The 26,642-nt window shown below is 53.5% G+C and overlaps 1 pseudogene across 1 annotated transcript; it reads right to left on the bottom strand.

Annotated features, from left to right (window-relative positions):
• Positions 1-24,941: 24,941 nt before the first annotated feature.
• LOC308258202 (large ribosomal subunit protein eL42-like) lies at positions 24,942-25,261 on the bottom strand (annotated as a pseudogene). The gene has a single exon. The product of its transcript is annotated as a large ribosomal subunit protein eL42-like (transcript).
• Between the last annotated feature and the right edge of the window lie 1,381 nt (positions 25,262-26,642).

The raw sequence follows: 26,642 nt of genomic DNA, 5'->3' as shown, positions 1-26,642 counted from the left end.
GTGGCTCCGAGCCCAGCTCGGTCCTTCTTTCTCACTGTCCCCTCTGAGGTCGGAACAGGAGGCCTGCTTGCCATCTCCCGAGCTGAGGATGTGAGGAAAGTTCCGGATGCAGGGCTGAGCAGGTCTGGCCCGGGGGTCTGTGGCTGGTCAGGGCCCTGACTCCATGTTCCTCCAGGACTGGGCTGCCACCCGGCTGGCTCGCTGTTGACGGGGCAGCCTGGGTCCAACCTCCTGGTTAGTGGGACCCCCACAGGAGGCGCAGAGCGGCCAGAGGGACGCTGCCTGGGCCACATTCATGCAGGGAGGCGCCAGGCCGGGCTGCTTCTCTGAGGAATTGCTCAGCCACACCAAAAACTCACTCCCATGACTCTCCCATCGCAGCCTGGTAACCCACCTCCCCTGAGCACGGATGGCAGCCTTCGCGGGCGTCCTCGGGGCGGCCACCTCCGGAGAGTCCCAGCCACTCCGCCCTCGTCTTTCCCCAGGATCCTCCCTCAGAAAAGAGAGACTCCACTTTATATTGGGGTTCTTACAAAATCTCACACCGCGGGCCTCTCTCTCGATATTTTGTTTTATGATACCGTGTTCCCCGAAAATAAAACATCCTCCGAAAATAAGACCTACTTACAGGTTTCCTTCTGAGTGAAATATAAGGCATCCCCCGAAAATAAGGCCCCCAGGCTCTGTCTCAGAATGAAAATTGATTTACCGTAAACTGGTAGCTAGGGCTGCCCCAACTGGCGTCTAGCAACCAGTGACGTTACACGGAGTCCTGACGTCACTGCTGTGTGGAGGCGGAGCGGAGGTCAGAGTTAGCGGTGAGCGTGGGGCGGGAGAGAGGAGGAGTCTTTCGCAGATGCATGTAGAAGAACAGGAGGATTAGAGCGGACGGGACGCGGCGAAGGTGGTGAGTGCTGGTCTGTCTCTGGTGACACTACCTGATGCTCGCGGCCACCTTCATGATGACTGAAGGTTCTCAGTCAGTGGCAGACCCTGCTCCAGCCCAGATCCAGGCCCCAGCAAGCCCAGTGACAGTCCTCAGGCAGGCCCCAGGGGGTAAATGTCTGATAAAGGGGTAGGGGGGATGTCTGGTGAAGGTGTTCAGTGGCACAGGGGTGGGGGGAGGGGGATCACTTAAAATGACACAGGAGGACCAGAGGGGGCAATCAAAATGACACAGGAGGATCAGAGGGGACAATCAAAATGACACAGGAGGATCAGAGGGGACAATCAAAATGACACAGGAGGATCAAAAGGGGTTACTAAAATGGTAATCCCCCCTCTGATTCTCCTGTGCCATTTTGATTCCCCCCTCTGATCCCCCCTGTGTCATTTTGAGTGATCCCCCTCCCCCCACCTTGATACCCCAATTCCTTTTTTTTTTACCCCTAGAAATGAGCACAAAAAGAAAAAGCTACTCCGTGGAGTACAAGAAAGGAATCGTGGAAGACTCTTGGGGCCACAATCTTACTGCTTTCTGCAAAGAGAAAATGTTGAGTATCCGATTGGTCCGAAAATGGCGAGCAGAGTATGGTAACCTCATTGAACAAGTGGACAGGGAAATGCTAAAAAGCGCAAGTGTGGATCAGGTCGGCAACCATTATTTTCCGAGCTGGAAGACCTGATCTGTGAATGGGTTGTTGACAGGAGAGCAAAGGCTTTGGTTGTGAATAGGGCTCAGATTCAAGAATTTGCCCTTGCAATGGCACCACAGTTTGACATAGCCCCCGAAGACTTCAAAGCATCACAACACTGGCTGGATAATTTCCTTCAGCGAAGTGAACTGTCTTTAAGAAGATCTACAACATTGTTTAGGTTGGAAGATACTCAAGTTATTAAGCGAGCACTTGCATTCAAGTCCTTTATTGATGATGCTGACTTCTCTAAATACAATCTTTCCAACATGATTGCTATGGATGAAACTGCAGTGTTTATGGGCCAATCATCTCAAACAACAATTGAACAGCGGAGTGCCTCCTTAGCGTACATTCCCTCCACTGCTTACGAAAGTGCACGTGTTTCCTGTATTTTGGCAATTCGTCTGGATGGCACTAAAATCCCACCTTTAATCATTTCTAAGGGCAAGAAGGAAAAGATTGAACGTGTTTTGGGCGTTTTTATTCTTGAAACTGAAAAAGCCTGGGCCACACAAGCAGTTATAAGGAAGTGGGTCGATTTAATGCTGCCGCTTGTTATGCGAGGGAGCCAAAGAGGTCTGCTAGTCTGGGATGCAGCCAGCACTCACCGCGCTAAAGACATGAAGACATTTCTTCATGAAAGAAAAATAGATCAGATAATGATTCCCGCAGGAATGACGGCCTATCTCCAGACTCTTGATATTGCAATAAACAAGCCATTCAAAGACAATTTGCGCATGGAAATTAATGACTACATTGAAAATAGAATGGAGAGAAATCAGCGTGGAAACTTTGTGAAACCTAAACTGCAAGAAGTTGTGACTTGGGTGAAGAATTCATGGGAGAAAATCACTGACAGTTGCATTGCAAATGCACTGTGAGCAGGCTACCTTGACAAGAAGTACTCATTTAAAGACAGTGCTATTGCTAAACATGAGAGATTTGGTCCACTGATTCTGAAAGAAATGGAGTCACAAGAAATTCACCAGGAAATTCAGGAATTGGATTGTTATGATGATGTTCCAGAAGATGATGACATGATTGTCATTGAATAAATGAGTAAATTCTTGATACTGTAGGATTCACAGTTTGTCTGGTTTGTGTTGACAACTACCGTACTACCGTACCGTATACAGGTAATAAATTTCCTTTATTTTCATTTAACAATAAATGTGTACTGTATTCTTCTTCGTGGAAAAATAAGACATCCCCTGAAAATAAGACCTAGCGTGTCTTTGGGGGCAAAAATTAATATAAGACACTGTCTTATTTTCGGGGAAACAGGGTAGACTATTTTTTGAGCAGTTGTAGGTTTACAGAAAAATGAGGGGGAAGTACAGAGAGTTCCCATGTCCCCCCCCTCTCCCCCCGCCACACTGCCTCCAGTTTCCCATGTTAACATCCTGGTTGGTGCGGAACCTTTGTCACAGCTGACGAGGCAACATTGTACCTTGTGATTAAGCAGAGTTCTGTTTACTCGAGGGCTCAGTCTTGGTGTCTAGTCTATGGGTCTGCACAAATACATGATGACACGTGTCCACCACTGTAGTGTCCTACAGAGTCATTTCAGGGCCCTGACACCCCATGACTCCCGTTCATCCCCCAGCCCTGGACAACTACTGAGTTTGTGTTTTGTTTTTTTAATATATTTTATTGGTTTTTTTACAGAGAGGAAGGGAGAGGGAAAGGGAGAGAGAGTTAGAAACATCGATGAGAGAGAAACATCGATCAGCTGCCTCCTGCACACTCCCTACTGGGGATGTGCCCACAACCAAGGTACATGCCCTTGCCCGGAATCGAACCCGGGACCCTTCAGTCCACAGGCCGATGCTCTATCCACTGAGCCAAACGAGCTTTTTGCTGTGGCCATAGCTTTGTCTTGTCCAGAACTTCATATAGTTGGAATCATACAGTATATCCCCTTTTCGAATTAATGTTTTTCACTTAGTGATATGCATTTAACATTCCTTCATGCCTTTCCATGGCTCCTGAGCTCATTCCTTTTTATCACAGAGTGATATTCCATTGTGTGGATGGACTGCTGTTTACTCATCCACTGGCCTCCTGGAGGGCATCTTGGTGCTTTTAAGTCTTGGCAATTATGGATAAAGCTGCTATAAACATTTGTGTGCAGGTTTTTGTGTGGACATAAGTTTTCCACTCCTTTGGTTAAGGACCAAGGAGCATAATTGCTGGACTGTATGGGTAAGGACCAAGGAGCGTAATTGCTGGACTGTATGGGTAAGGACCAAGGAGCCTAACTGCTGGACTGTATGGGTAAGGGCCAAGGAGCGTAACTGCTAGACTGTATGGGTAAGGACCAAGAAGTGTAACTGCTGGACTGTATGGGTAAGGACCAAGGAGCGTAATTGCTGGACTGTATGGGTAAGGACCAAGGAGCGTAATTGCTGGACTATATGGGTAAGGACCAAGGAGCCTAACTGCTGGACTGTGTGGTAAGGGCCAAGGAGCGTAATTGCTGGACTGTATGGGTAAGGACCAAGGAGCCTAACTGCTGGACTGTATGGGTAAGGACCATGGAGCGTAACTGCTGGACTGTATGGGTAAGGACCAAGGAGCGTAATTGCTGGACTGTATGGGTTGCTGGACTGTATGGGTAAGGGCCAAGGAGCGTAATTGCTGGACTGTATGTATAGTTTTGTAAGAACTAAACTATCTCCCAAAAAGGCTTTATCGCTTTCCAATCCCACCAGCAATGCATGACAGTTCCGGTTGCTCCACAATCTCATCAGCACCGGGTGTTGTCAGCGTTCTGGATTTGGGCTAATGTTGTAGAAAACCCCAAATGATCCATTGAAACCCTATTTCAAGCAAGAAAAGGAATCAGCAAGGCAGCAGACGAATATTAAACCATCAACAGCTTTCACACACACACACACACACACACACACACACACACACAGAAACTATACTGGAAGGAAAAAAACAAGTCTCGGTTAATGTCTTTAAAGATAAAATACTGGGAATAAGCATAAGGAGAATTTCAAAGGCCTAGATGAAAAATAAACTCGTCAATGATTGAGGAACAGAAAGGAGGACCGTCGGAAAGACAAGCCGAGCTCGAGGTCAGCGCTCCCTGAGCTACTTTACCAAGTTAACTTGGTCAAACCAAGGAAAACACAAACGTTTTCTTTGACTCGACCAGGCGATGCTAACATTCATATGGAAAAATGAATAAGATAGCCAGGGACACCCTGAAAAAGGGGGGAACCGGGAGAGGGATTATCCTGGAAGATACTAAAACTTATCAGAAAGCATCAATCATTAAAACAGTGTGGGACCAGAAATAAATAGACAAAGACTCAGCGCGGAAGGTCCAGGTAGACTCGAATACAACCAGGAAAGAGAAGGCGTCTTGGTCCACGGGAGGAGGCAGCCAGCAAGTGGCGGGGCAACCTGGCAGCTGGCAGGGGGGCAAGCGAGAAGCTGGCGGCGGGGGCAACTGGGAAGGTGGCAGGGGCAAGCGGGCAGCTGGCGGGGGGCAAGCAGGCACCTGGCGGGGGGCAAGCAAGAAGCTGGCGGGGGGCAAGCCGGCAGCTGGCAGAGGGGCAAGCAGGCAGCTGGCAGGGGGGCAAGTGGGCAGCTGGCGGGGGGGCAAGCGGGCAGCTGGCGGGGGCAAGCGGGCAGCTGGTGGCGTATGCCAGGATGAACTCCCAACCGGGTCTGAGAGTCAACGGAGAAAGGAAAACCAAAGTGCCATAAAAGTGCTAGGCGAGCACACGGAAGGGTTCTTTCATAGCCCGCCATAGGGAAGGCCTTTCCACTATGACTAAAAATATAAAGGAACCCAAAGGTTTAACTACACAAAAACTGAACTTTTCCACACAGGGAAAAAAAGCACCATGAGAAAAATCAGAAGGCAAGACTAATCAGGCCCCTGGAATTTTAGAACTAGAAAAAACTCTCACAGTCATCTTAGGGACCGTGTAAAATTATGGGCTGAATTGGGACACCCCCCACCCCCAAAAAAATCATATTTTGAGGTCTTAACACCAAGTGCCTTAATATGTGATCATATTTGGAGACAGGGCCTTAAAAGAGGTGACTAAGGTAGAATGAGGTCACTAGGGTGGGCCTAGTCCTTTTAAGTAGAGGAGATCAGGACACAGACACACACAGAGGGACCATCTGGGGACACAGCAAGATGATGATCCTCTACGGAGAGAGGCCTCAGGAGGAACCAGCCTGTCTACACCTGGATCTTGGACCTTCAGCCTCCAGGACTTACAAATGTCTGTTGTGTAAGCCGACTGTCTGTGGGACTTTGTTATGAAAGCCACTAGAAATGAATACAGGGAGTATCCTGAGGACCAAGAGTATCTTGCTGGTAGGGAGTATCCTGCTGATGGGGAGTATCTTGCTGGTGGGGAGTATCTTGCTGGTGGGGAGTATCCTGCTGGTGGGGAGTATCCTGCTGATGGGGAGTATCTTGCTGGTGGGGAGTATCCTGCTGGTGGGGAGTATCTTGCTGATGGGGAGTATCTTGCTGGTGGGGAGTATCTTGCTGGTGGGGAGTATCTTGCTGGTGGGGAGTATCCTGCTGATGGGGAGTATCTTGCTGGTGGGGAGTATCCTGCTGATGGGGAGTATCTTGCTGGTGGGGAGTATCTTGCTGGTGGGGAGTATCTTGCTTACTAAATCCAGCAGGTTTTCCCATGAGACTCCTGCTACAGTCCCATAGGAAGCTGCTACTGACCCCACAGGTGACTGTTGGCCCTGCCCTGGCCTCTGCCCGGCTCCTGCCCCTCCTTGTCCCTGGCATTCTGGACTCCTCACTCCCAGCTTTGATGCTTCCTGCCCGGGGCAGAACCTTCACACCTGGAAATTGTTTGGGGTCCCTTTTGGCAGCTGACTTCATCAGCCCCACTCGGTCTCCCTTGGTGCCCTGAGTTTGACAGCCCAGCTCTCCCCGCCCCCCAAACACCCTCTTCGGCATCGACATGTCCCCAGCCAGCTTCCCACCCTCTCCGATGCTGTGTGGCCCTGGGTGAGGAGCCGCCAAGCCCAGGACGGGGAGGCTGGGAGGCAGGGGCTTCCTGGGTGGAGGGGCCAGGACTGATGGGATTTCCCTTCTTGAGCACAAGGAAGAGAAGAAAAATGCTCCTTCAAGCCACTGTCTGGTCACCCCAGACACTGGGAAACAAAAAAGCCCCCGTTGTTTTCTGGGTGTTAACTAGCTACAGGTTCCCCCCAGTCTCCCAAAGCAGTCACGTTCCTCACAGCCCTTTCTCTGCTCTGCGCCGCTTCAGACTCGCGAGTGTCTGAGAGATATTCAATCCTGATGTTCTAGATTTATTTATACTGAAATCATCAAAATGCTTATTGGTCTGTCTAAGGGGATTTGGGGTTCTTTTTATAGACCCATTTAAGCCATGTTTGCTTTCAATCATTTCTGGCAGCTATAAATGAATGCATACAGTCTCCATACACATCCCCCACCGCCCCGCTCCCCTCCCGCCCCCCCGCCGTTCTTTCATTGTCAGAACGTGCACCTCTGCACAGCACACGGAGGAGCCGCCGGAGCCGCCGACTGAGCACCAGGACGCCGGTTAAAGAAGCTGCTGTGCGAGGAGGATTCCAGGCTCCGGCTCACCTTGAGCAGCCTCTGCGCAGCCTTCAGGAGGCGTTCTTGGGAGGCCAGTGCTCTGAGAGGCAGCGACCTGTCCCCTGGCGTTCTCCCCCCGCCCCCCATACCTCTGCCCCGGGAAACCAGATCCCACAAGACGCTAAACCTTCGGATGCCTGTAATTCCACGGCTAATGCTTAGCTTAATTAAGACATCGACTGTAATGGCCTTCTCACCGATTACTTTAAGAAATGGCAGGTCCGTAAGGTGATATTTCCTGGTGTGTGCAAGGATATCATGATGAAATCTCCAAGTCATCACTTCAACACAGGAAGTTATCGGCTCCCCGCGGCAGCGCTCGGCCCGCCGCACAATTGGCCCGCTGTTCCGAGCGTTATTCAAGAGGCCGGGCATCCCGTTCCCCAGCGGTCGGTCAAGGGGGGGAAAGGGATCAATTGAGTACTCTAGCTCCGCATATAGGCCTTCTCAATGTTTGGTCTGCTTTGATGCGAACAGAAAAGTAAGCTCGATACATTTGAACTGGTCGCTTTATCTTTTCCAGATTTCTGTCGCGCCTCAAAGTCAGCTCAAGAACATAGTCAGCTCGAGTTAAATCAGCATTCCTCCATTTCCTTCTTTGTGTGTCTTTGTGCCCTTTAGTTTTAAAAATAAGCTCCATGTTTTTATAAATTCGAGAGACGGGGATGTTTGCCGTCCAGTAGTCACTCAGGGACGAGGCCACCAAGCCTGGGCCACGGGAAGCCCAGCTCTGCCTCGGATCCGCGACGCATCGCTGTCCATCTGGTGGGCAGAGTCGCGGGGGGTGGGGAAGGGAAAGAAGACTAATGTCTAAACAGAATTGAATACATAGTTTCCAAAATGAATTCTTCTCTCTAACATGAGGGCGTCTGCCCTTTGCAGGATAGTCGTCTCTTTCTGTGGCATGCTGCTCCCGTTCCAAAGAGGACCAACTGCCAGCGATGAGCAAATGTGACAACCGCCCTAAGATGCCCACTGAGGCTTTCCTGGGTCCTTCTCCATCATCACCACAGAGTCAAAACAGGGCACCGCTAGAGCTGGGTCAGCACCCACACACCCTCCACCCTCGCAGCCCCGGGCAGGTTCAGTGGGATGGCGAGTTGAAACTTCTAATTTCCTTCCTTAACCAGCTCGCCACATGGGGTCCTAGAGAACTGCCCCACCAGTGTCCACGTGGAAATAGAGCCGGAGAGTGGGACCCGACCTTGTGTGTGTGTCTCTCGTGAAGCCTTAAACCATGTTGACATGGGAATGGGTGTCTTCTAACACGCTGTCACCATGACAACCCCCCACACACACACTGGCAGTCAGTGCCAAATGCAGGCCTGGAGACATTGGTGGAAGCATGGGAAACTCAAGTGCATTATCATTCCCCCAACACGGTGCTGACAGTAAGGAAACTAGGAAACCCTCACTCAAACAAACAATGAATGGAGCTGAGCGTGCAGTGTAGACAGGACCACCCCAGGGAATGGAATGGAGCTGAGCATGCAGTGTAGACAGGACCACCCCAGGGAATGGAATGGAGCTGAGCATGCAGTGTAGACAGGACCATGGAATGGAGCTGAGCGTGGAGTGTAGACAGGACCACCCCAGGGAACAGCATGGAGCTGACCGTGCAGTGTAGACAGGACCACCCCAGGGACCTACATGGAGCTGACGGTGCGGTGTAGACAGGACCACCCCAGGGAACAGCATGGAACTGAGCGTGCAGTGTAGACAGGACCACCCCAGGGAACGGCATGGAGCTGATAGTGCGGTGTAGACAGGACCACCCCAGGGAATGGAATGGAGCTGAGCATGCAGTGCAGACGGGACCACCCAAGGGAACTGGAAGGAGCTGAGCGTGCAGTGTGGACGGGACCACCCCAGGGAACTGGAAGGAGCTGAGCGTGCAGTGTAGATGGGACACCCCAGGGAACGGCATGGGGCTGAGCGTGCAGTGTAGACAGGACCACCCCAGGGAATGGCATGGAGTTGAGTGTGCAGTGTAGACAAAACCACCCCAGGGAACTGGATGGAGCTGAGTGTGCAGTGTAGACAAAACCACCCCAGGGAACTGGATGGAGCTGAGTGTGCAGTGTAGACAGGACCACCCCAGGGAACTGGGAGGAGCTGAGTGTGCACTGTAGTCAGAACCACCCCAGGGAAATGGATGGAGCTAACCGTGCAGTTTAGACAGGACCACCCCAGGGAACTGGAAGGAGCTGAGTGTGCAGTGTAGTCAGGACCACTCCAGGGAACGGCATGGAGCTGAGCATGCAGTGTAGACAGGACCACCACAGGGAACTGGATGGAGCTGAGCGTGCAGTGTAGTCAGGACCACTCCAGGGAACTGGAGGGAGCTGAGCATGCAGTGTAGACGGGACCACCCCAGGGAACTGGAAGGAGCTGAGCATGCAGTGTAGATGGGACCACCCCAGGGAACTGGAAGGAGCTGAGCGTGCAGTGTAGACAGGACCACCCCAGGGAACTGCATGGAGCTGAGTGTGCAGTGTAGACAGGACCACCCCAGGGAATGGAATGGAGCTGAGTGTGCAGTGTAGACGGGACCACCCCAGGGAACTGCATGGAGCTGAGTGTGCAGTGTAGATGGGACCACCCCAGGGAACTGCATGGAGCTGACCATGCAGTGTAGACAGGACCACCCCAGGGAACTGGGAGGAGCTGAGCGTGCAGTGTAGACAGGACCACCCCAGGGAACTGGGAGGAGCTGAGTGTGCAGTGTAGACAGAAACACCCCAGGGAACTGGGAGGAGCTGAGTGTGCAGTGTAGACAGGACCACCCCAGGGAACTGGGAGGAGCTGAGTGTGCAGTGTAGACAGGACCACCCCAGGGAACTGGGAGGAGCTGAGTGTGCAGTGTAGACAGGACCACCCCAGGGAACTGGGAGGAGCTGAGTGTGCAGTGTAGACAGGACCACCCCAGGGAACTGGGAGGAGCTGAGTGTGCAGTGTAGACAGGACCACCACGGACAAACGGGAAGAAAACAAACCCAGCCAATATCTTTCCCTCTCCTTCCCTCTGAACACCCTGGGCTTGGTGCCCCAGCACGTGCCCCCCTCATCTCTCCTGGAAGAGGAGCTGATACCGGCTTTGGCTCGGAGGCCGCCTGACCTGGGGCTGTGAGATGCGTGGACCCATTATCCACTCAGTCCATTTGATCTATTCATCAGATTTAAATCACCTCCTTTTGATAGAAGCCCAAAGCGTGGGGGTGGCAGCGCTCTCAGAAGCTGAGGTGGAGCCCCAGCTGGCCCACGTGTTCTGGGAACCCCTCTGGCAGGTTCCTGACACATGTGGGGCCACTGGGTCGGGTGGGGGGTGGGGAGGTCAAAACGAGAACCTGGCCCGGAGGGAGCTCGGGGTGGGACCTGCTGCCCCGCCCCCTCAGCAGTGCGGGCGCACAGGTGTTTGTGAAGACCCAGGCGCGGGGCCAGCAGGTCCCTGGGCAAGTCCTCTCCCGCAGCCGAAGTCCAAGCTCCTGCTTGGCCGCCAACTCTCCCAGACCCACTGCTCTCGGAAGCTCCCCCAGCCCCACCTGCCACCTCAGGCCCCTGTGGTCAACCCACCAGAAGCCACGCCCCTGGCCCCCAAGCTCGCTGCGCCTCTGGGAAGCTGTGGGACCCGCCCAGGACCTCCTATTGGCTTGGCCACCACGAGCACCGGCCTGGCACGTTGGCTACTACGAACTCCCAGCCTCCTCCTTGTCCAGAGGGCTGCGTGAGAGCCACTGTCCCAGAAACCCACGCTGCAGCACCCAGCCTGGGGAGCCACGGCAGCGCACTGCCAGGGTACCACGGCCCATGCCTCCAGGCGGGGCCAGCTCTGGGCACGAGGGTCAGACACTTCAGAGCTCCCTGGGAGGCCAGTGCTCGGATGAGACCCGTTTGCTGAGCCTTTCCCTTTGCCCCATCTGGCCTTCCTCACTTCCTTCCTCTTGAGAGCCCTCCCTCATACGTCGCGTGGACCCGACCCTCGCCTCAGGCTCTGCACCCAGGAAGCCTGACCCTAGACCCTGGCCCTTTTAGATCTGGCTCTGCTGCCCGTGTCTCCTCCGTGGAGAGACCTCCTTCTCCCCTGTGAGGGGCCGAATTGTCTCTTCAAATGTTCGTGCGTTGAAGTCCTAGCTCCAGCCCCTCCGTGTGGCTGTGTTTGGAGACAGGGTCAGTAAAGAGGTCATTAGGATTAAATGGGGTCAGGAGGGTGGGTCCTCATCCCACGTGACTGGGGTTCTATACAAAGGGGAGATGAGGACACACCCAGGGAAGACCGTGTGGGGACACAGGGAGGAGATGGCCGTCTACACACCAAGGAGAGAGCCCTGCAGACACCCTGACCTTGAACTTCCAGCCTCCAGCACGGGAACAGTAACGGTCTGCTGCTCAGCCCAGGGTCTGTAGAATTGTGTGCCGGTGGAGAGCAGACTCGCCCACCCACGCTGTTTATCCTTCCACACCCAGCTGTCCCCCCCAGGTTCCCTTGAGACAGAATAAGGTCCTCATCCCGGAACATTCTCGTGCCTCTCTTAATATATATGTCATTACCATCATCACTTCCCATGGAAGGTTTCCTTTATTAACTTATTCATCTTTGCATTCCGCACAGGACCTCGTAATTCTCAGCCTCTGTTGGCACGTTAAAAGCGGGCTGAGATTAAATTCCTCGACGCCCCCAGGCAGGCCGCCTTCCTCTTCCCCAGCAGACCAAGGTCAGGGGCAACCCAGATGCTATCGCAAACTGGCACGGCGCAGGACGAGATCCTGGCCGGGCCTCAAACGCCGGCTCTATTCAGGTGGCCCTGGGGACAGCGCCTGGGAACTTAAATTTCTTCCCCTAAAGCTGAAACCTTCCTAGGAAGTCGCTGACTGCACACACTTCGCCCAAAAGATTACAGGCGAAACCGAGCACCAAGGCGGTCTTGGTTCCCGGCGGGGCCCCCTAACCTGCAGGGCCGGCGTGCCCTGAGATCACCCCAGGAGCGAGGCTGCTGGGGGTCCCCTCACCCACAGGTCAATTGTCTGATAGCGCTGGGCCAGAGCTATCTGCCTGCCAGACAGCCTATCTACGTGTCAGCCTCGGCAGCCATCCTCCAAGATGCTGGGGGTTTTTCTTCCTCGTTGAAATGGATCTTTTGAGAGTCAGTCAAGAGGAAAGAATGTGGAAGGATGGAGTGCAGTGGGTGCCTCGGTGAATGAGGCCCTTGATGATCCGGGGAACATTACAGGCGGGACCCGCTCTCACTGCACACTTCCTTCGTTTCCTATAAATCTCACTGTCAGAGAAACTGCCCGTTTGTTTTCTCAAAGAAGGGGGAGGAAGCGTCCAGCACACGGCACGTCCACCCCAGCGTTCCCCATTGTCGAGGGCGCAGTTTTGAAGCGAGTGAAAGTGCAGGGTTCTCCGGCCCCCTGCGCCCTGAGAATCCTGAGAGCTGCTTTGCATAAGCTGCCTGTCGGGCAGAAGGGAAATGCAAATACCATAGGATGGATTAGGACTGCCCAGCCCTCGCCTGTGGACAATGGACTTCTCGCCAGACCCAACATCAGCGACAGCCAGGTTGCCTTTTTAAAAGGACTTTTGTGCATTTTTCTCCCTCGTAGGATTTAAGAATCCCTTAAAAGACATCAAAAGTGTTTGGTGTGGATATTCAGAAGAAATGAGACCTTTTTTTCATTTTTTTCCCAGTGTGGCTGCCTTTGTAATAACAGTCTTCTTATGTGCTGGATACTTATGTAACTTAAGATGAAATGACATTTTATAGCCTCCTGGCAGCATGATGGGAACCGAGCGTACCTGGGGCTCCCGGTGCCAGGGGGTGCGGGAGGGGTCCGTTTGGGGCCATGGGAAAGGGGCTCTTTGGGACCCACCTCCTGCTTTGGGCTATTTCCATACAACGACTTTTCCTAAAGGCATGTAAAAAAAATACCTCGGTTCATGGTGATGAGAGAATGAGATAGCACAGTGGTCTCGGAGACCCATTGAGGGTTTGCCCAAGAATTCCTTAAGTAAATGGTTTCTGAGCAGATTTGTTTAAATGTTTGTGTCCCTCTCTGATTTGGAGACATTAAAACAAACGGGGCACGCAGGGGCTGGAAAGAGAAAAGCCCGAATCGCAGGCTCTCGCTAAGTGCGTCGGCTCGTCTTAATGGGCCTCAGATGACCCAGCTAAGAAATGGGTCTAATTACACCCACTGCGTCAGGCCGTTTTGAAGTTTAATTAACGCCTGAAAATGCTTTGCGATCCTCGGGTGAACACAGACCGCAAGCACAGAGTGTTATTACGGGATCCAATGGGCCGCCTTCCTTCCCGCAATCAAATGCTGGGGCTCCGTCTGAACTTTGTCCCTTCCAGCAACGGCGGTTCCTGGAGGTCCCTCTGTCCCCGACACCTGCTTCCCAACCCACGTACAGTCTCTGATGTCTACGGGCCACAGCTCCGTGGTCATCAGCCCGGGCACACTCCTGAGCAGCCCCATTTCCAGGAAGGAAAAGCATAGCTTTGCCGTCTGCTCCGGACTTGGGTCCATTTCTCCATCATCACCCATATCATTTGGGGGCGGCGGTGGTACCCACCACGCCTGGCTCGGTTGCCCCACGTCACAACGGTCTTTCTTAGTGAGCAGCCAGGGAGAGGGCTGGGCCATTCCCTTTGCCCCACCTTGCCCCATCGTCTCCTGTTATTCTCTCCTGTGATAACAAAGCAGACGGACTTGACGGATGGCAGCTGATTGGGTCTCTAATGAAGGGGTTAGGGAGGCAGGCGGTTTTGTGTTGCCTTTTGATCTGCCATCTTGGAGACCTGGGTGGGTTTTCTGCCTGGATCGTGTGCTCCGGGCAAGGAAAACGGGTGGAGGATCCTGTGTGGTCTGAAGCTCCCGGGCTGGCGGAGGACGTGAGGTTGTTGGATAATCCCGCTAAGCCATTTTCTCAGGGGTATTATGTGAAATTGAATAATTTTTATTTCCAGCCACTGAATGGGCTGGAATGAAAGTGACGCTCACCTCCCTCGTGTGGTCTCGGGCTGTCCCTTCGGCCCGGGTCACGTCACCCCCGACGGTCACTCGATTCCCTCCTTTGTTGCACTCAGAGCTCCACACAGATGACCCTGCTGTCCCGTCCCTCTGCCCACCATCACTCTCCATCTCTCACCTAACGCCATTTCACTCCGGTACGCGCTGTCTCCTGCTCAAGGATGCGGTGTCCACGGGGCGGGGGTGGGCTGTGTCGGGTTCATTGCTGTTTCCCCCGCCCTGTGATGCTGCTTCACGCATCATGAGAACGAGAAACGGCGTCAGAGGACTGGCCTCAGCTCCCGGGGCCCAGAGCACACGCCATCCCTTTGAGCTTTGGGTCCTCGGAAAGTGGACACAGAAGCGAATGCTTAGGAGGAGAGTGGCCTGGGGGCCAGTGAGCAGGACAGGACAGGCAGGGAGGCTACAGGGATGTGGTATCGGATCCGTGACTGCTGTGGTCGCCGCGTGCTCCAAGGTGCTTCCGGGAGCCTTGTGGCATGCCTTCCAGGACCTTCCTCTGGAGGTGGGGGGGAGGTCAGTGCCACCGTGGTCTGTCCCGGCCACCCTCCACTGGACAGAGCCAGCCCGCAGATGTTGACGTCCTAGCACTGCCAGATCATGGTGTGTGAGTGCCAAGCGCGTGCCCATAGGGGTCCTCAGAGAAGCCCGAGGCAGGACAGCGAGGCCGTGCAGCGTGCACCTGCCAAGATTCGCGCGGTGCGTGATGCCGACAGTGTCACTCCCGCTTCCGGCCTTTGCTCTTGACTCCATGACTTTCTACCTTTGGGGACACGGCCCCAGAGAATGGCTGTTGTTTGGGTGCATTCGCCACACGGGGCGAATGGAGGAAAGGCGGGTAGAAGGGGTCTGATGTAATCTCTTATCACTAAGTGGTGGGCTGGTGCCCCCAGGAGTGGGCCCTAGACAAGGTCCCTGGTGTGTCTGCTGCTGAAAGGCTGGGCTCCCCCATGAGGAGTGGAGTGGCTGGAGAAAGACTGGCTGCCCCCCAGGACCGGCTGCCCCACCCACCTGGTTGCTGAGAGCCTGCCTGTGGGACGGGCCGTCTGGGGGCATCGAAGACCCACACGCTCTCTGCCTCTCCTGCAGGTCCAGCACCTGTTCTCCAGGCTAACTCGCCGCTGATCCAAGTTCATTCCTTCCAGGCTCCTCTCCAATCAGCCGCGCCATCTGTTCACATCCAGGAGCCGTAAACTCTTACTCCGGGACATCTCTCTCTCGGGCAAGTGGAGGACCCAGGATGCTGCCTGAGAGTCCCCACCCCATGCTGCCAGGGCCACTCCTCACTGAGCAGATATTGAAAACAACCCAGGGAGCCGATGTGATCAATGTATCAGGCCGGCGTGACCTGCGGGTCAGGGTGACTCTGGTCCCTATGGGGTATCTTGCTGGCCGCCCTCTCCTTGAACTCACCTCTCTACCTTCCTCCCAGGGCTCTTACCCTCCTGTAGGTTCCAACTGCGCTTGAGGGAACATCCCCACACCCCCAAACCGGTCTGTCCTCTCCTCTATCTCTTGATCATTTTCCATTGTTTTGTGATGATTGTGTAGGAGTCCAGGTCCCACCAGCCCAGCCCAGGATGCAGGAAGGTGCAGGAAGTAGCTCTCAGGTGAGCGTCTGACTCAGGTTGCCAGGGACTGTGGCCCAGGGCACGCAACAGACAGGAGAGGGGCCTGGAGCATCAGGAAGGCCCCTGAGTGGGGCAGGAGAGGCAGCAGACATCCCCACTCTGCCCCTCTGAGGTCTCAGGCCGGAAGGACAGGGTCCCAAGGATGGACCTCCCTTTGAAATCTTCAAAGTTATGAAAGCCGTAAGACAAAAAGGAAGCTTGGAACGCCCATGCTCTCCTCTCCACCGCACACCCCTCCATCAATCAAACACCGCAGGCGTCTCCCCACCCCCCACCCCGCCCCCCAGGGCAGGGCGAGGGCCCGGCAGGCCTGGCTGGCTGCAAGTGGAAACTTTGCTGAGGCTGGATGCTGCGGTCTGCTGACCAAACCGAGCCCTTTTGCAAATTGGCAGGTGGAATTTGCCCTATGAAGATAAAAGGCTTGATTTGGGGGGTTGAAAGGTTGGTTAGATGTTTTTATTAAGTGCAAAAACAAGAGGGGGGGGAGAAAAATCGACTTAATAAAAATTTTACTGAATTAAGTCAGAAACAATGGTAGTATTTGAAAGTAACCACTTCCATTGAGGTTTTTATAACAGATTTTACAAGCTGTTTCTTTTCCTTTATTTTTATTTTTTTTCTGTTTTAAAACTTGCTCAGTGAGGAGCCTTCTAAATTGCTGTTCACCACATAATTTTCAGTTCCTGAACCATGATTTTCCCTGCGCTGGGGGGGCGGGGGGGAGCCGCATCTCCCCATTCACAGACGGCAGGCAGGCCATCTCCTGAAGGGCAGCTTCCGCAATGTTCTGCTGGGGTTCATCAGTCGCGTCTGAAGAAGCCGTTCCCTGGAACCGCACTCCCACAGGTGTAGGGGCCTCGGATGGGAGACCTCATGCTATTCACCCTTCTAATTACCCAGTGGCCCATCTCCTGTCCCTTAACCCAAACATGTGGAGGTGGAGTGAGAAAAATCCCATTTGTGGTAATGAGATGTTTGAAACCAAAGCAGAGTCTATGGACTGAATGTGTGTGTCCCCCCAAATTCCTATGTCAAAACCTAGCCCCCAGGTGATGGTGTTAGGAGGTGTGGCCTGTGGGAGATGAGGAGGTCCTGAGGGTGGGGCCACCCTGCATGGGATCAGAAAGACAGAAAGGTCCAGGTGCCGAGGGTGGGAGGATCCAGACAGACTTGGAAGGTCTCGTTGGAAGGACCTGCTGACACTTGGTCCTGGCTAGGTTTTGGACCAGGCCAGTGAAGGATGGCTGCAAGGTTCGGGGCTTGAACTGGAGAAATGGGCTTCCACACGCCAGGATGGGGGGCCCGCAGGTGAGGAGGGGGTGAGGGGAGGCGGGGAGGAATTCAGGAGTCAAGGACGCCTTTGGGGTGTTTCAGAAATGTTACGTCTGGACGTGAGCTGGTGGCCAGGCAGATGCCATAAATGAGTGTGGGGACTGGCTGGACAGACCAGCCTGGGAGTGACCAGCGTCCAACTGGCACCCACAGCCCTGAGCCGGGATGGGCAGCACCGGAACAAAGACCAGATTCGAGGATGATCTGGGGAAGTGTCGGTGAGCATCATTCCTGTTGCACCAGCGAGCGATGTGGGGAGGCTTGCACAATTCTGGGATGGGAGAGAGGCCACCTGTCTTTGGCCCATCTGGATCACCAGCGAGCTGTCCCCACTGGCCACGTGAAAGTGGACCTCCTTCCTGCCACACCAGCGATGGCACAGGGACCTCTGCCACGAGTCCCACCGCCAACTCCCCTCCTCCGTCCCCCACCCTGGCGTTCAGGTGCCACCCCTCAGAGGGTGCTGGGAGGGCCCAGGGCACGGTCTTTCCCACTCTCAAAATGCCCCGCGTAGCCTGCTGGGTCCGGCCCCTGATGCAAACCTGAGCCTCCCCTGGTGCTGGAGCATGTCATCACTTGGCTAAAACCATGGAATTTACCCTCCCGTGGGGTCCGGAAGCTCTCCCGAAGGAGAATGGCCCTCATTCCTGCGGGTCCCTTTAGAACAGCCAGACACAGGCCATCATGCCGTTAACTTTCCACATACGCTTGTCCACCTGCCCACACTGTCAGAAAGTCGGTCCTTCGAGGAATAATCACTTCCCCACTCAGAAAACTAGTATAAAGTATATGAAACGGGGTGCACAGTGGGAGGAGGGTGCACGTAGACTTTTGAATCCCACCGGAAAGAAGAGGAAAACCGTATCGGTGAGCTTCAACGAGAGACACGGGCCAGGCACCCAAGCACAGGGGGAAACGTAAAATCCAGCCGCGCCTGGCGTTCATCACCAGCAATGCACACCCGCCCGTGAGTGCGCGGGTGTCCACACCTTAAAAATTAAAATTAAAAATACTTTTAAACTTGTACATAAACGCCGAGAAAAGTCTGGAAAGACCGACTAAACAATATGACCATTCCCAGCTGGTAGGGATGTTGCAGTGTTGGGTTGTTCCTGTATTTGCTCTTTTTTTATTTCCCAGGATAAACATGCATTACGTATCTGAGGAGAAAACACACTTTTTTTTTCAGATTTATTTTAACAAGCTAGAAGAAAATAGAATAACCTTTTTCCCATCTGTGGGAAGGAAACAAATTCTGACTAAAGAAATGGAAACATCTCATTGGAGGAGTTCGCGGATGTAAAAAAAGAAAATTAAACCTATCACATGCCTGATAGAATACAAAAAGAACAACGGCAATGGGCAAATGGGCAATAGATGCAAATAAAAGCCAGCTCCCCGTGTAGATGAAGTATTACTAAAAAATATACAAGATCCGCATCCAGTTTCAATTTCCTAAGTGGTCAGAGAGGAAGAAGGAAATACAACTGACACACCAGAAAATTTGGGTAACAAATCATCGCATGGAAAAATGCAAAGCTTCTTCACTAGCAATTAAAGAAAGAAACACTAAATAATATGAGTAGTGCGTCCTCCCCGCCCCCCCCCCCCCCCACACACACACACACCACCACCACCCAATCCAGCTTCAAAATAAGACCCTGGTGAGGGCGGGGGGGGGGGGGTAAAAGAAAAAAAAAACAGTGCTTTTCCACATGGCTGGAGGAGCTGCCACAGTCTGGTTCTGTCTGGCACGTTTTCTAACAGCCGTTTCGTTTTATTAAAGAGAAAAAGACAACTATTTATACCTCCTAATAGACAAGAGTTATCAATAGATGTGACATCAGAGGTGTTCTGTTTGCAAGCCAGCGTGTTTCTATCCTGCAGGACTTCTCAGTGCCTTTGCGAACGTGCCCTAGGAATCTCGCAAGTACTGAGTCTTTGCCCAGTTCATCTGACCTCGGACTCTTCTTTCCTGATAACTTTAGGGAGATCTCACAGAGCACCAGGTGACTGGGAATCAGACTGAGATGAAGAGAAATAGTCCGTGTGAAGCTGCTATTTGTAAAAGCGAAAACTGGACCGACCTGAGTGTCCCACAGCCTCGGAAAAGTCATCCACGCGGCTGTGTTCAGTGAGAATCCCTTGAAGGCAGTCCCTCTAGTCTGCCGGCTAGAAATGCAGGCTCTTGGGACTGCCTATTGAAGTCATGGAGCCCCGTGACTCCCCACTCGAGTCCCACTTCCTCAGTGGCCATGGCTCAGGGAGTCCCTGTTTCATTGAGAAAACCAACCGGCTGCTTCATCAACCCGTCCAGAGATGGTATCTGAAATCACACGGCCTGCTGCAGCGAGCCCGGAAAGCATGCTGGGGCTGGACGTTGGGTGTCAGTGACCTTCAGGAAGGGGAGGGACGGGGGGACGGGCCCCGCTGGTGGTGGCAGCTCCACTAGCTGGCCCTGCTCAGCTCTGAGCTCCTTAGGGTCAGAATGTGAGCCAGGTGAACTCATTCCCGTCTTATCCCACCCCATGTTCTGCTGGTGCACTGGCCTGCAGTTCCCTAGTACGCGTTCCTGTTTGAAAATGCCCAATCTTCTCCCAGCAAAGGAAGGGGAACAGGGATTCGCCCCACTTTGGTCACAGTGAGGGAGGAAAGGTTGAACCAAAGAAAGAGAAATAAAACCAGAGCATTGAAGGCGAGATAGACGTCAAAGGATGTCCTATGTTCACAAGGACAATGGTGGTGAATGCAGGCCCGGGGACGCTCCGGGACAGAGAAGGTGGGGACTCACGGCTGTGCATATTGATTCTTCCTCCTATCCCTCCCGAACCCCATCCAAGCATCTAACCCAGCCGTGGGCAAACTACGGCCCGCGGGCCGGATCCGGCTGTTCTATCCGGTTCTCTTGCTCTCCCCTCCGCTCCTTTACTTTGAATTTATATTAGTTCACATAAACACTCCATCCATGCTTTTGTTCCGGCCCTCCGGTCCAGTTTAAGAACCCATTGTGGCCCTCGAGTCAAAAAGTTTGCCCACCCCTGCCCCATCCTCCCAATTTTCCCACCACACACACACACACACACACACACACACACGCACGCACGCACGCAATCAGTCCGTCTTCTCAGTAGCCTGATATTGGTGATTTAGGAAGCAAGAGAAATATAACAAAGTGGTCACTAACCAAAAAGACCCTCCTGCGACAAACCTCTGACCTGGTGTGGCCCAGCTCTTCAAGCCAAAAACATGTCTTTTAAAACCTTCGTCCCATTCAGTCCTTCGTTCCTTGGCCCAACATGTCTGTGCGAAGGCCCTACTGTGTGTCAGGCCCCAAGGTAGGATAAGGGTGCTTGCCCTCCTGCCTCCCAGAGCTCACAGTCTGGGACACGGACAGACTCAAGCACTGATGTCTAGCAAAAGCGACTCTTTAGCCAGCCGTGTGCATTTAGAATAGATGACAGGCAGGACGAGGATCTGTACTTCCCAGTTTCCAGAGCCAGCCTGGGAAACGCAGCCTTCCCCGCCGTCCCCACCTCAGGAGCCGGGCGTTTGCAGTGCCAGCTTTGGTGGCTGCCTTGGGGGCTGGCTCAGCATCTGGTCACAAGTGGAGGTTTGTAAGTTTATCACATTAACTGTGCCCGGTCCCCGAGTCCAAATTACAGGCCAAAGCCACAAAATGGTCTCCCAATCAGAGGCCTCTTACCGAACGCCCCCACAACCCCAATTCCCCTTAATCAGGGCCGGGGGGAGGGGCCAGCGCACTCTCCCAGGCGAGCACGCTCATTTTTCCGATTTCGCGAGGTTCCTCGACAGTCTCCCTCCAATTCTCCTGCTCACGATCTTTTGAGGAGCTCTTGTGCCCCGCGGCCAGAACTTCAGGGCCCACAGAACAACTGACAAGTGCCGAGCCTCCTTCTCCCAAGGCCCCGCGGGTCTGGGGCACCGTGCGGGGAGCTGGAGGTCGGCATCCTGTGTGTCCTCACGGTTTCCAAAGAGTTACCTTTGCAGGCAGACCCCCTACCCCTAGCATCCCGGCTCCGCATCAGGACTCTGGGCACGTTCTCCTACCTCCACAGACTCCCAGAGAGAAGTCTTCCCTGGCATCTCCCTCCCGTGAGCTCTGGGCAGGCCAGGATGGTGGTGAGGGGACCAAGTGACCTTGACTCAAGAGAAGACTGACCTGGTGAGGGGCACTGAGGTGGGGCGGGGATTGAGCTCCCAAACCGACTAAGGAGTGTGAGCTTCTCTGGTTTTCTGAGGCCCTGGTTCTAGCTCTGGGCTAGCTTCTCGTGGCTGGGTCAGAGGAGACACACCCGAGGGCCACAGGCCCACCCCACCCCCCAAGGCCTGGGCAAGTGAGGAGCCCTCCACGCCCGGTGAGGCGGCCACTGGGGGCTCTGCAGGTCCAGACAGGGAGACGGGGAGAGAGGAAGAAATCAGGAGATAGGTCTATGATTTTCTCTTGTTACTGGTACAGGTCAGAGTCCTGGGTTGCTGGGATACTGAAGGTGCAGGTGTATTCAGTGAAAGTCAGAGCTGACGCACACCCCCCCACACACACACCAAGCCTGTGCCCAGGACCCCAGGAACCACCACTCTCCCCCATCGTCACAGCACGCTGACCTACACAAGCTAATTAGGACAATGTGTCCATCCTGTCGAGTTTCTCAACTCACAGAAGAAAAAAAAAAAACACAACATTTCTTATGCATAATTGTCTGTGGTTCCAGACATTAGACCTCCCTGTGGAAGGAATGAGAGAAAAGATCAAAGGGGAAAAAAGAACAGGAGGAGGAAGAGAAGAGAAGGGCAGGGCCGGGGAGTGAAGTGGCTGAGATGTCCTCATCGAAAGTGTCGGCCTAGCCGAGACCGGTTTGGCTCAGTGGATAGAGCATCGGCCTGCGGACTGAAGGGTCCCGGGTTCGATTCCGGTCAAGGGCATGTGCCTTGGTTGCGGGCACATCCCCAGTGGGAGGTGTGCAGGAGGCAGCTGATCGATGTTTCTCTCTCATCGATGTTTCTAGCTCTCTATTCCTCTCCCTTTCTCTCTGTGAAATATCAAGAAAATATATTTTTTTAAAAAAAGTGTCGGCCTGTCCAGTGAAGGCCTCTCTGTGGGTCCCAGAGAGTACACCCCACAAGGTTCTCCCTCAGCTAGAGCACCTGTTAAAGCCAAACCCCGCTTTGCAAGAGAAATGGAAGGTGCCAAGCAAAAACTACCGTTATTCTAGCAGGCAGAATGCAGGCACGACCCCCGTGTCCAGCGACTGATGGATGGATACATAAAATGTGGTCCATCGGCACAGTGGAATATTACTCGGCCGTGAAAAGGAATGGACTGCTGATACGTGCACAAAACATGGGTGAACCTTGAAAACATTCTGCTAAGTGAAGAAGCCAGTCACAAAAGGCCCATGTTGTAGGAGTCCATTTAAATGAAGTGTCCAAAGCAGGTAAGTCCACAGAGACAGACTGCCGGTGGGGGCGGGTTTCTTTTGGGGAGGATGAAAACGTTCTAAAATTGATAACGGTGGTGGTTGCACCGCTTGATACTAAAACCCTGACTTGTGCACTTTCAATGCGTGAACTTCATAGTGTATAAATTATATCCCAACACAGCTGTGTTTTCTTTTTAAAGGCAAACCCTGCAATTTCTAGGTGCTTTGTAATCTGCCTTTCCCCCCGGGGTTTTAGGATGAGACAGCCAGAAGGCATCCCAGCTCTGTGGGCCTCCATTTCCCCATCTGTGAAATGGGAACCTGGTGGCTGTCCTCGGGCCGCTGGGAAGATGAGTCAGGTACCATCTGTGAAGATGCTGTGCGGGTCGGAGGTCTCCGAAAGCAGGGTCACGTGATTGCCCCCATCAGCTTCACTGCTAGTCTCTGCCCTGAGCAGCCTGGGGGGACCAGGAGGGGCTGCTTCCCAGGGTGGACTCCTAACTTTCTTTTCTCCTCCTGCCTGTCTCGCCTTTTGACCTCCCCCCGAGACTCCCCCTCCGTCCCTGCCTGGAACTCGTACCTTCCTCACCACCGTCCTTATCTTTCATCTCCTCTTTCCAAACAGCCTCTATTACCCTGAAACTTGCCTGGGAATTCGTTAGTGGGTGGATTCTGAGCTTGGCCTAATCAGCCAGGAACCAAAGGGCAGGAGAAGGAGTGGGTGAGGCCCGGGAGGGAGCCACCCTCTGGAAGAGCCCAGGTTCATCTCCCTAAGAGCTGCTCTGAGCTGCTCCCGGGGCTCCCCACCCTGCTCTCTGCCCTCCGTGACCCTGTGGCTTCCTTCTTGTCGCTGTAAATTGGCCTGGGAAGTGATAAAAAGGACTCTGAGACCACTGTCGTTCAAGAAGCACACAGGAAACAGCCCGCTCCCCCAGGACCAGACTCGAAAGGAAAACCTTGGAGGTCGCTCCTTTGGCTGGAAGTAGAGAAACTGGGCACAACAGCCCTGCTTCTCTGTGTCGATCTCATTGGCAGTGATGTAAGCTTTTTATTTGTGGTTGGGTTTTTTTTAATGGAGAGATATGTTGGTTGTGACTTAATGAAGTCACAGTTTCAGAGTGTGGGATCGATGCTGGCTCTTTGCTAACACGCAGGACTTCCTCTGTGCGGGACTTAACCTACGCCAAGCCGTCTAATCTCTGTGAAGACCCGTGAGGTCAGTATCATCGTCTCCATCTGACAGGCGAGGAGGCTGAGGCTGGAGGGGCCGGCCACACGAAGAGCAGGTGCAGAGCTGGGAGTCGAGCCTGCAGTTCCAGAGCCCACCCTCCCCAGGGCTTCACGCTTCAAACCCTAGAAATGATTCGAAGCTGCTGCTCCTTAGGCGTGTCCACCTCCTCGCCGCCTCCTCCCTGACCTGTCAGTTTCCACCCTTCCTCCTTCTCAGGTGAAGGCCTCTCTCTCTGTGCGCCTCCTCGGAACTCTGCTGGCGGCCGGGACAGAGGAGGAAAAGACTCACAGAGAAGTTCCAGGGAAGACGGAGGCAGAGACAGGAGTGAGGCAGCCACAGGCCAGGAACCTGGAGCCCCCAGGAGATGAGGGGGCAAGGAATGGCCCTCCCGGCTCCAGCAGAACACACCCGCAGGCATTTTCTTGAAAGCTTTCCAGCTGGTGCTTCCAGCTCCGTCTGTGGGTTAGAAGATGACTAGACAACGCAGTCAAAAGGGGCAAAGGACAATGGATGCCCACATTCCCGGGGCACAGAGGGACCCTCCAGGCTGGGGGTCCAGGAGCCCTCTCTCCCCGAGAGGCTCCAGCGGTACCTAATGCTTAAACCAGCCTCCAGGCCCCCTCCCCGCCTCTCACTGCAGTGGGACCCCGAGGGCAGGCTGTGTCCAAGCTGTGGGCTGACAGGAGCTCCTTGACAGTGACCCCTCCTTGCATCCAGCCTTGCCACTGGCCCACACCTTTAGCCCGTTTCACCTGTGGCTGCCTCCCCTCTTCCACTGAGCAGAGAGTGGCTCCTTTTATGCAAAGGAGTGGTACTGGGCCCCATCCACCCAGAGGCCTGAGCAGGGCCTTACACTCCGGCCCTCTTTGACCTGGCAGAAACCATCCCTTTTATATCTGTCCCTCACACTTTCATTGACACTTAGGCCTTAATTAATTTGCTTCCTTTTTATTTTTATTTTTTTGAACATATCAAGATTTTATTGTCATATTATAAAACAAAATATGATGCTTAGAACTGGATCACTTGACCCTTTCTCTTCTTATCGCCTCCCAGTTCAAAATGCTTGCATCTCTTCATAGCCAGCATTCTCTTAGATCTGCAGTTGGGCTCAACGCATTTAAGCCTCAGCACAATCTCCTTTGTATTTTTAGCCTTTTTTCGGAAAATAGGCTTAGTCTGCCCACCATAGCCACTTTGCTTCCTATCATAACGCCACTTCCCCTGCGCACACAGAGAATCCTTGCCCTTCTCATACGTGTTACTTTGTGGGGTTGATGCTTGCCACACTTCTTACAGAAAGTTCGGCAGGTTTTAGGAACGTTCACCATGCTTGCGAGCACTATCAGCACTGAAAACAATAGGCTTCCTTTTTAAATCAAGTGTTTTACTTGGGCAGGATGAGAAGGAAGAAGAGAAGATTCATGGTCAAACTTTTTTTTTTTTAATATATTTTATTGATATTTTACAGAGAGGAAGGAAGAGGGATAGAGAGCTAGAAACATCGATGAGAGAGAAACATCGATCAGCTGCCTCCTGCACATCTCCCGCTAGGGATGTGCCTGCAACCAATGTACATGCCCTTGACCGGAATCGAACCCGGGACCCCTCAGTCCGCAGGCCGACGCTCTATCCACTGAGCCAAACCAGCTTCGGCAACTTTTTAAAAATGTACTTGTGAGTACATAGGATTTATATCTCACATGTAGACAGCTCAAGATAAGTCAGCAAATAAAAGTGAGTTTATAGACTAGGAAGCCACATTTTAAATTCTCTTTCTGAATGTAAACTGAAATGTTTCATTAATTCCACACCCAGCGTCCATCACATGGCCTTCATTCTGCACAAGAACAAATACATGAGTGAATGAACCTAACTGGCCTTGGCAAACGCCAGACACAGCGCTACCCGCTTCACACCTGTTACCTCCATTACTCTTCTCCTCGGCCTCGCGATGAGCACCATCACACCCCTTTTACAGATGGGGCCAGCGATCTGCCCCAGGCTGCACGCTGCTGGCAGAGGTCGATCTGTGTGTGACACTCTTGTGCCGTCTCCCAAGCGTGGCTGCAAGCTCCCTGGCAGCTGGAGGAAGTGGCTTGCTTTTACGAGTTCTTGAAAAGGGAGATTATTATCCTGATCAGCTTGGAAGGACCCAGGACACAGCCCAAGCATTCAGGATGCGGGTCTGACAGGCAGCTCATCACGGCTGCCAAGGCCGTGACTGGACAAGGTGACTGTGCCTCAGTTCCCTCACCCATTAGGTGCGTGGAGGGAGAGGTTGTTCTGAAGATTAAGTGATGATGGTGACGGGCTTTCTGGGGGAGGGAAGATCACCTTGCAGGAGAAATGAGGAGCTGAGGATAGGGACATGAGTGCAGGCTTTTTCTCCAAACCTGCAGGAGTTCAGAGCAAAGGGGCAGCTCCCTTACACCACTGGGGCGGGGAGGGAGGGCTGTCCATGATGGGCTGGTCTACAGCGTGTTCCCAGCAGCCTTTTCTGTCCACATCCCCACGCCTGCCTCCACGGGATGGCGGCCAGTGCTCTGTCCAAGCCAGGATTCCGAGAGGTGGCAGTGTCAGGAGGGCATTCAGAATGCCGGTGACCCAGCCAAACCTGGGGGGTCACGGTGGGCCCCGGGAGGCACAGGGCAGGCATCCTGCTAGTTAAGGTCAGGTGCTCAGAACGCCCTCTGAGGAAGGAACCTGCAG

The sequence above is a fragment of the Plecotus auritus genome (assembly GCF_963455305.1).
Source record: "Plecotus auritus genome assembly, chromosome: 9".
Lineage (NCBI taxonomy): Eukaryota > Metazoa > Chordata > Mammalia > Chiroptera > Vespertilionidae > Plecotus > Plecotus auritus.
This window is presented reverse-complemented; position numbering and strand designations above follow the sequence as displayed.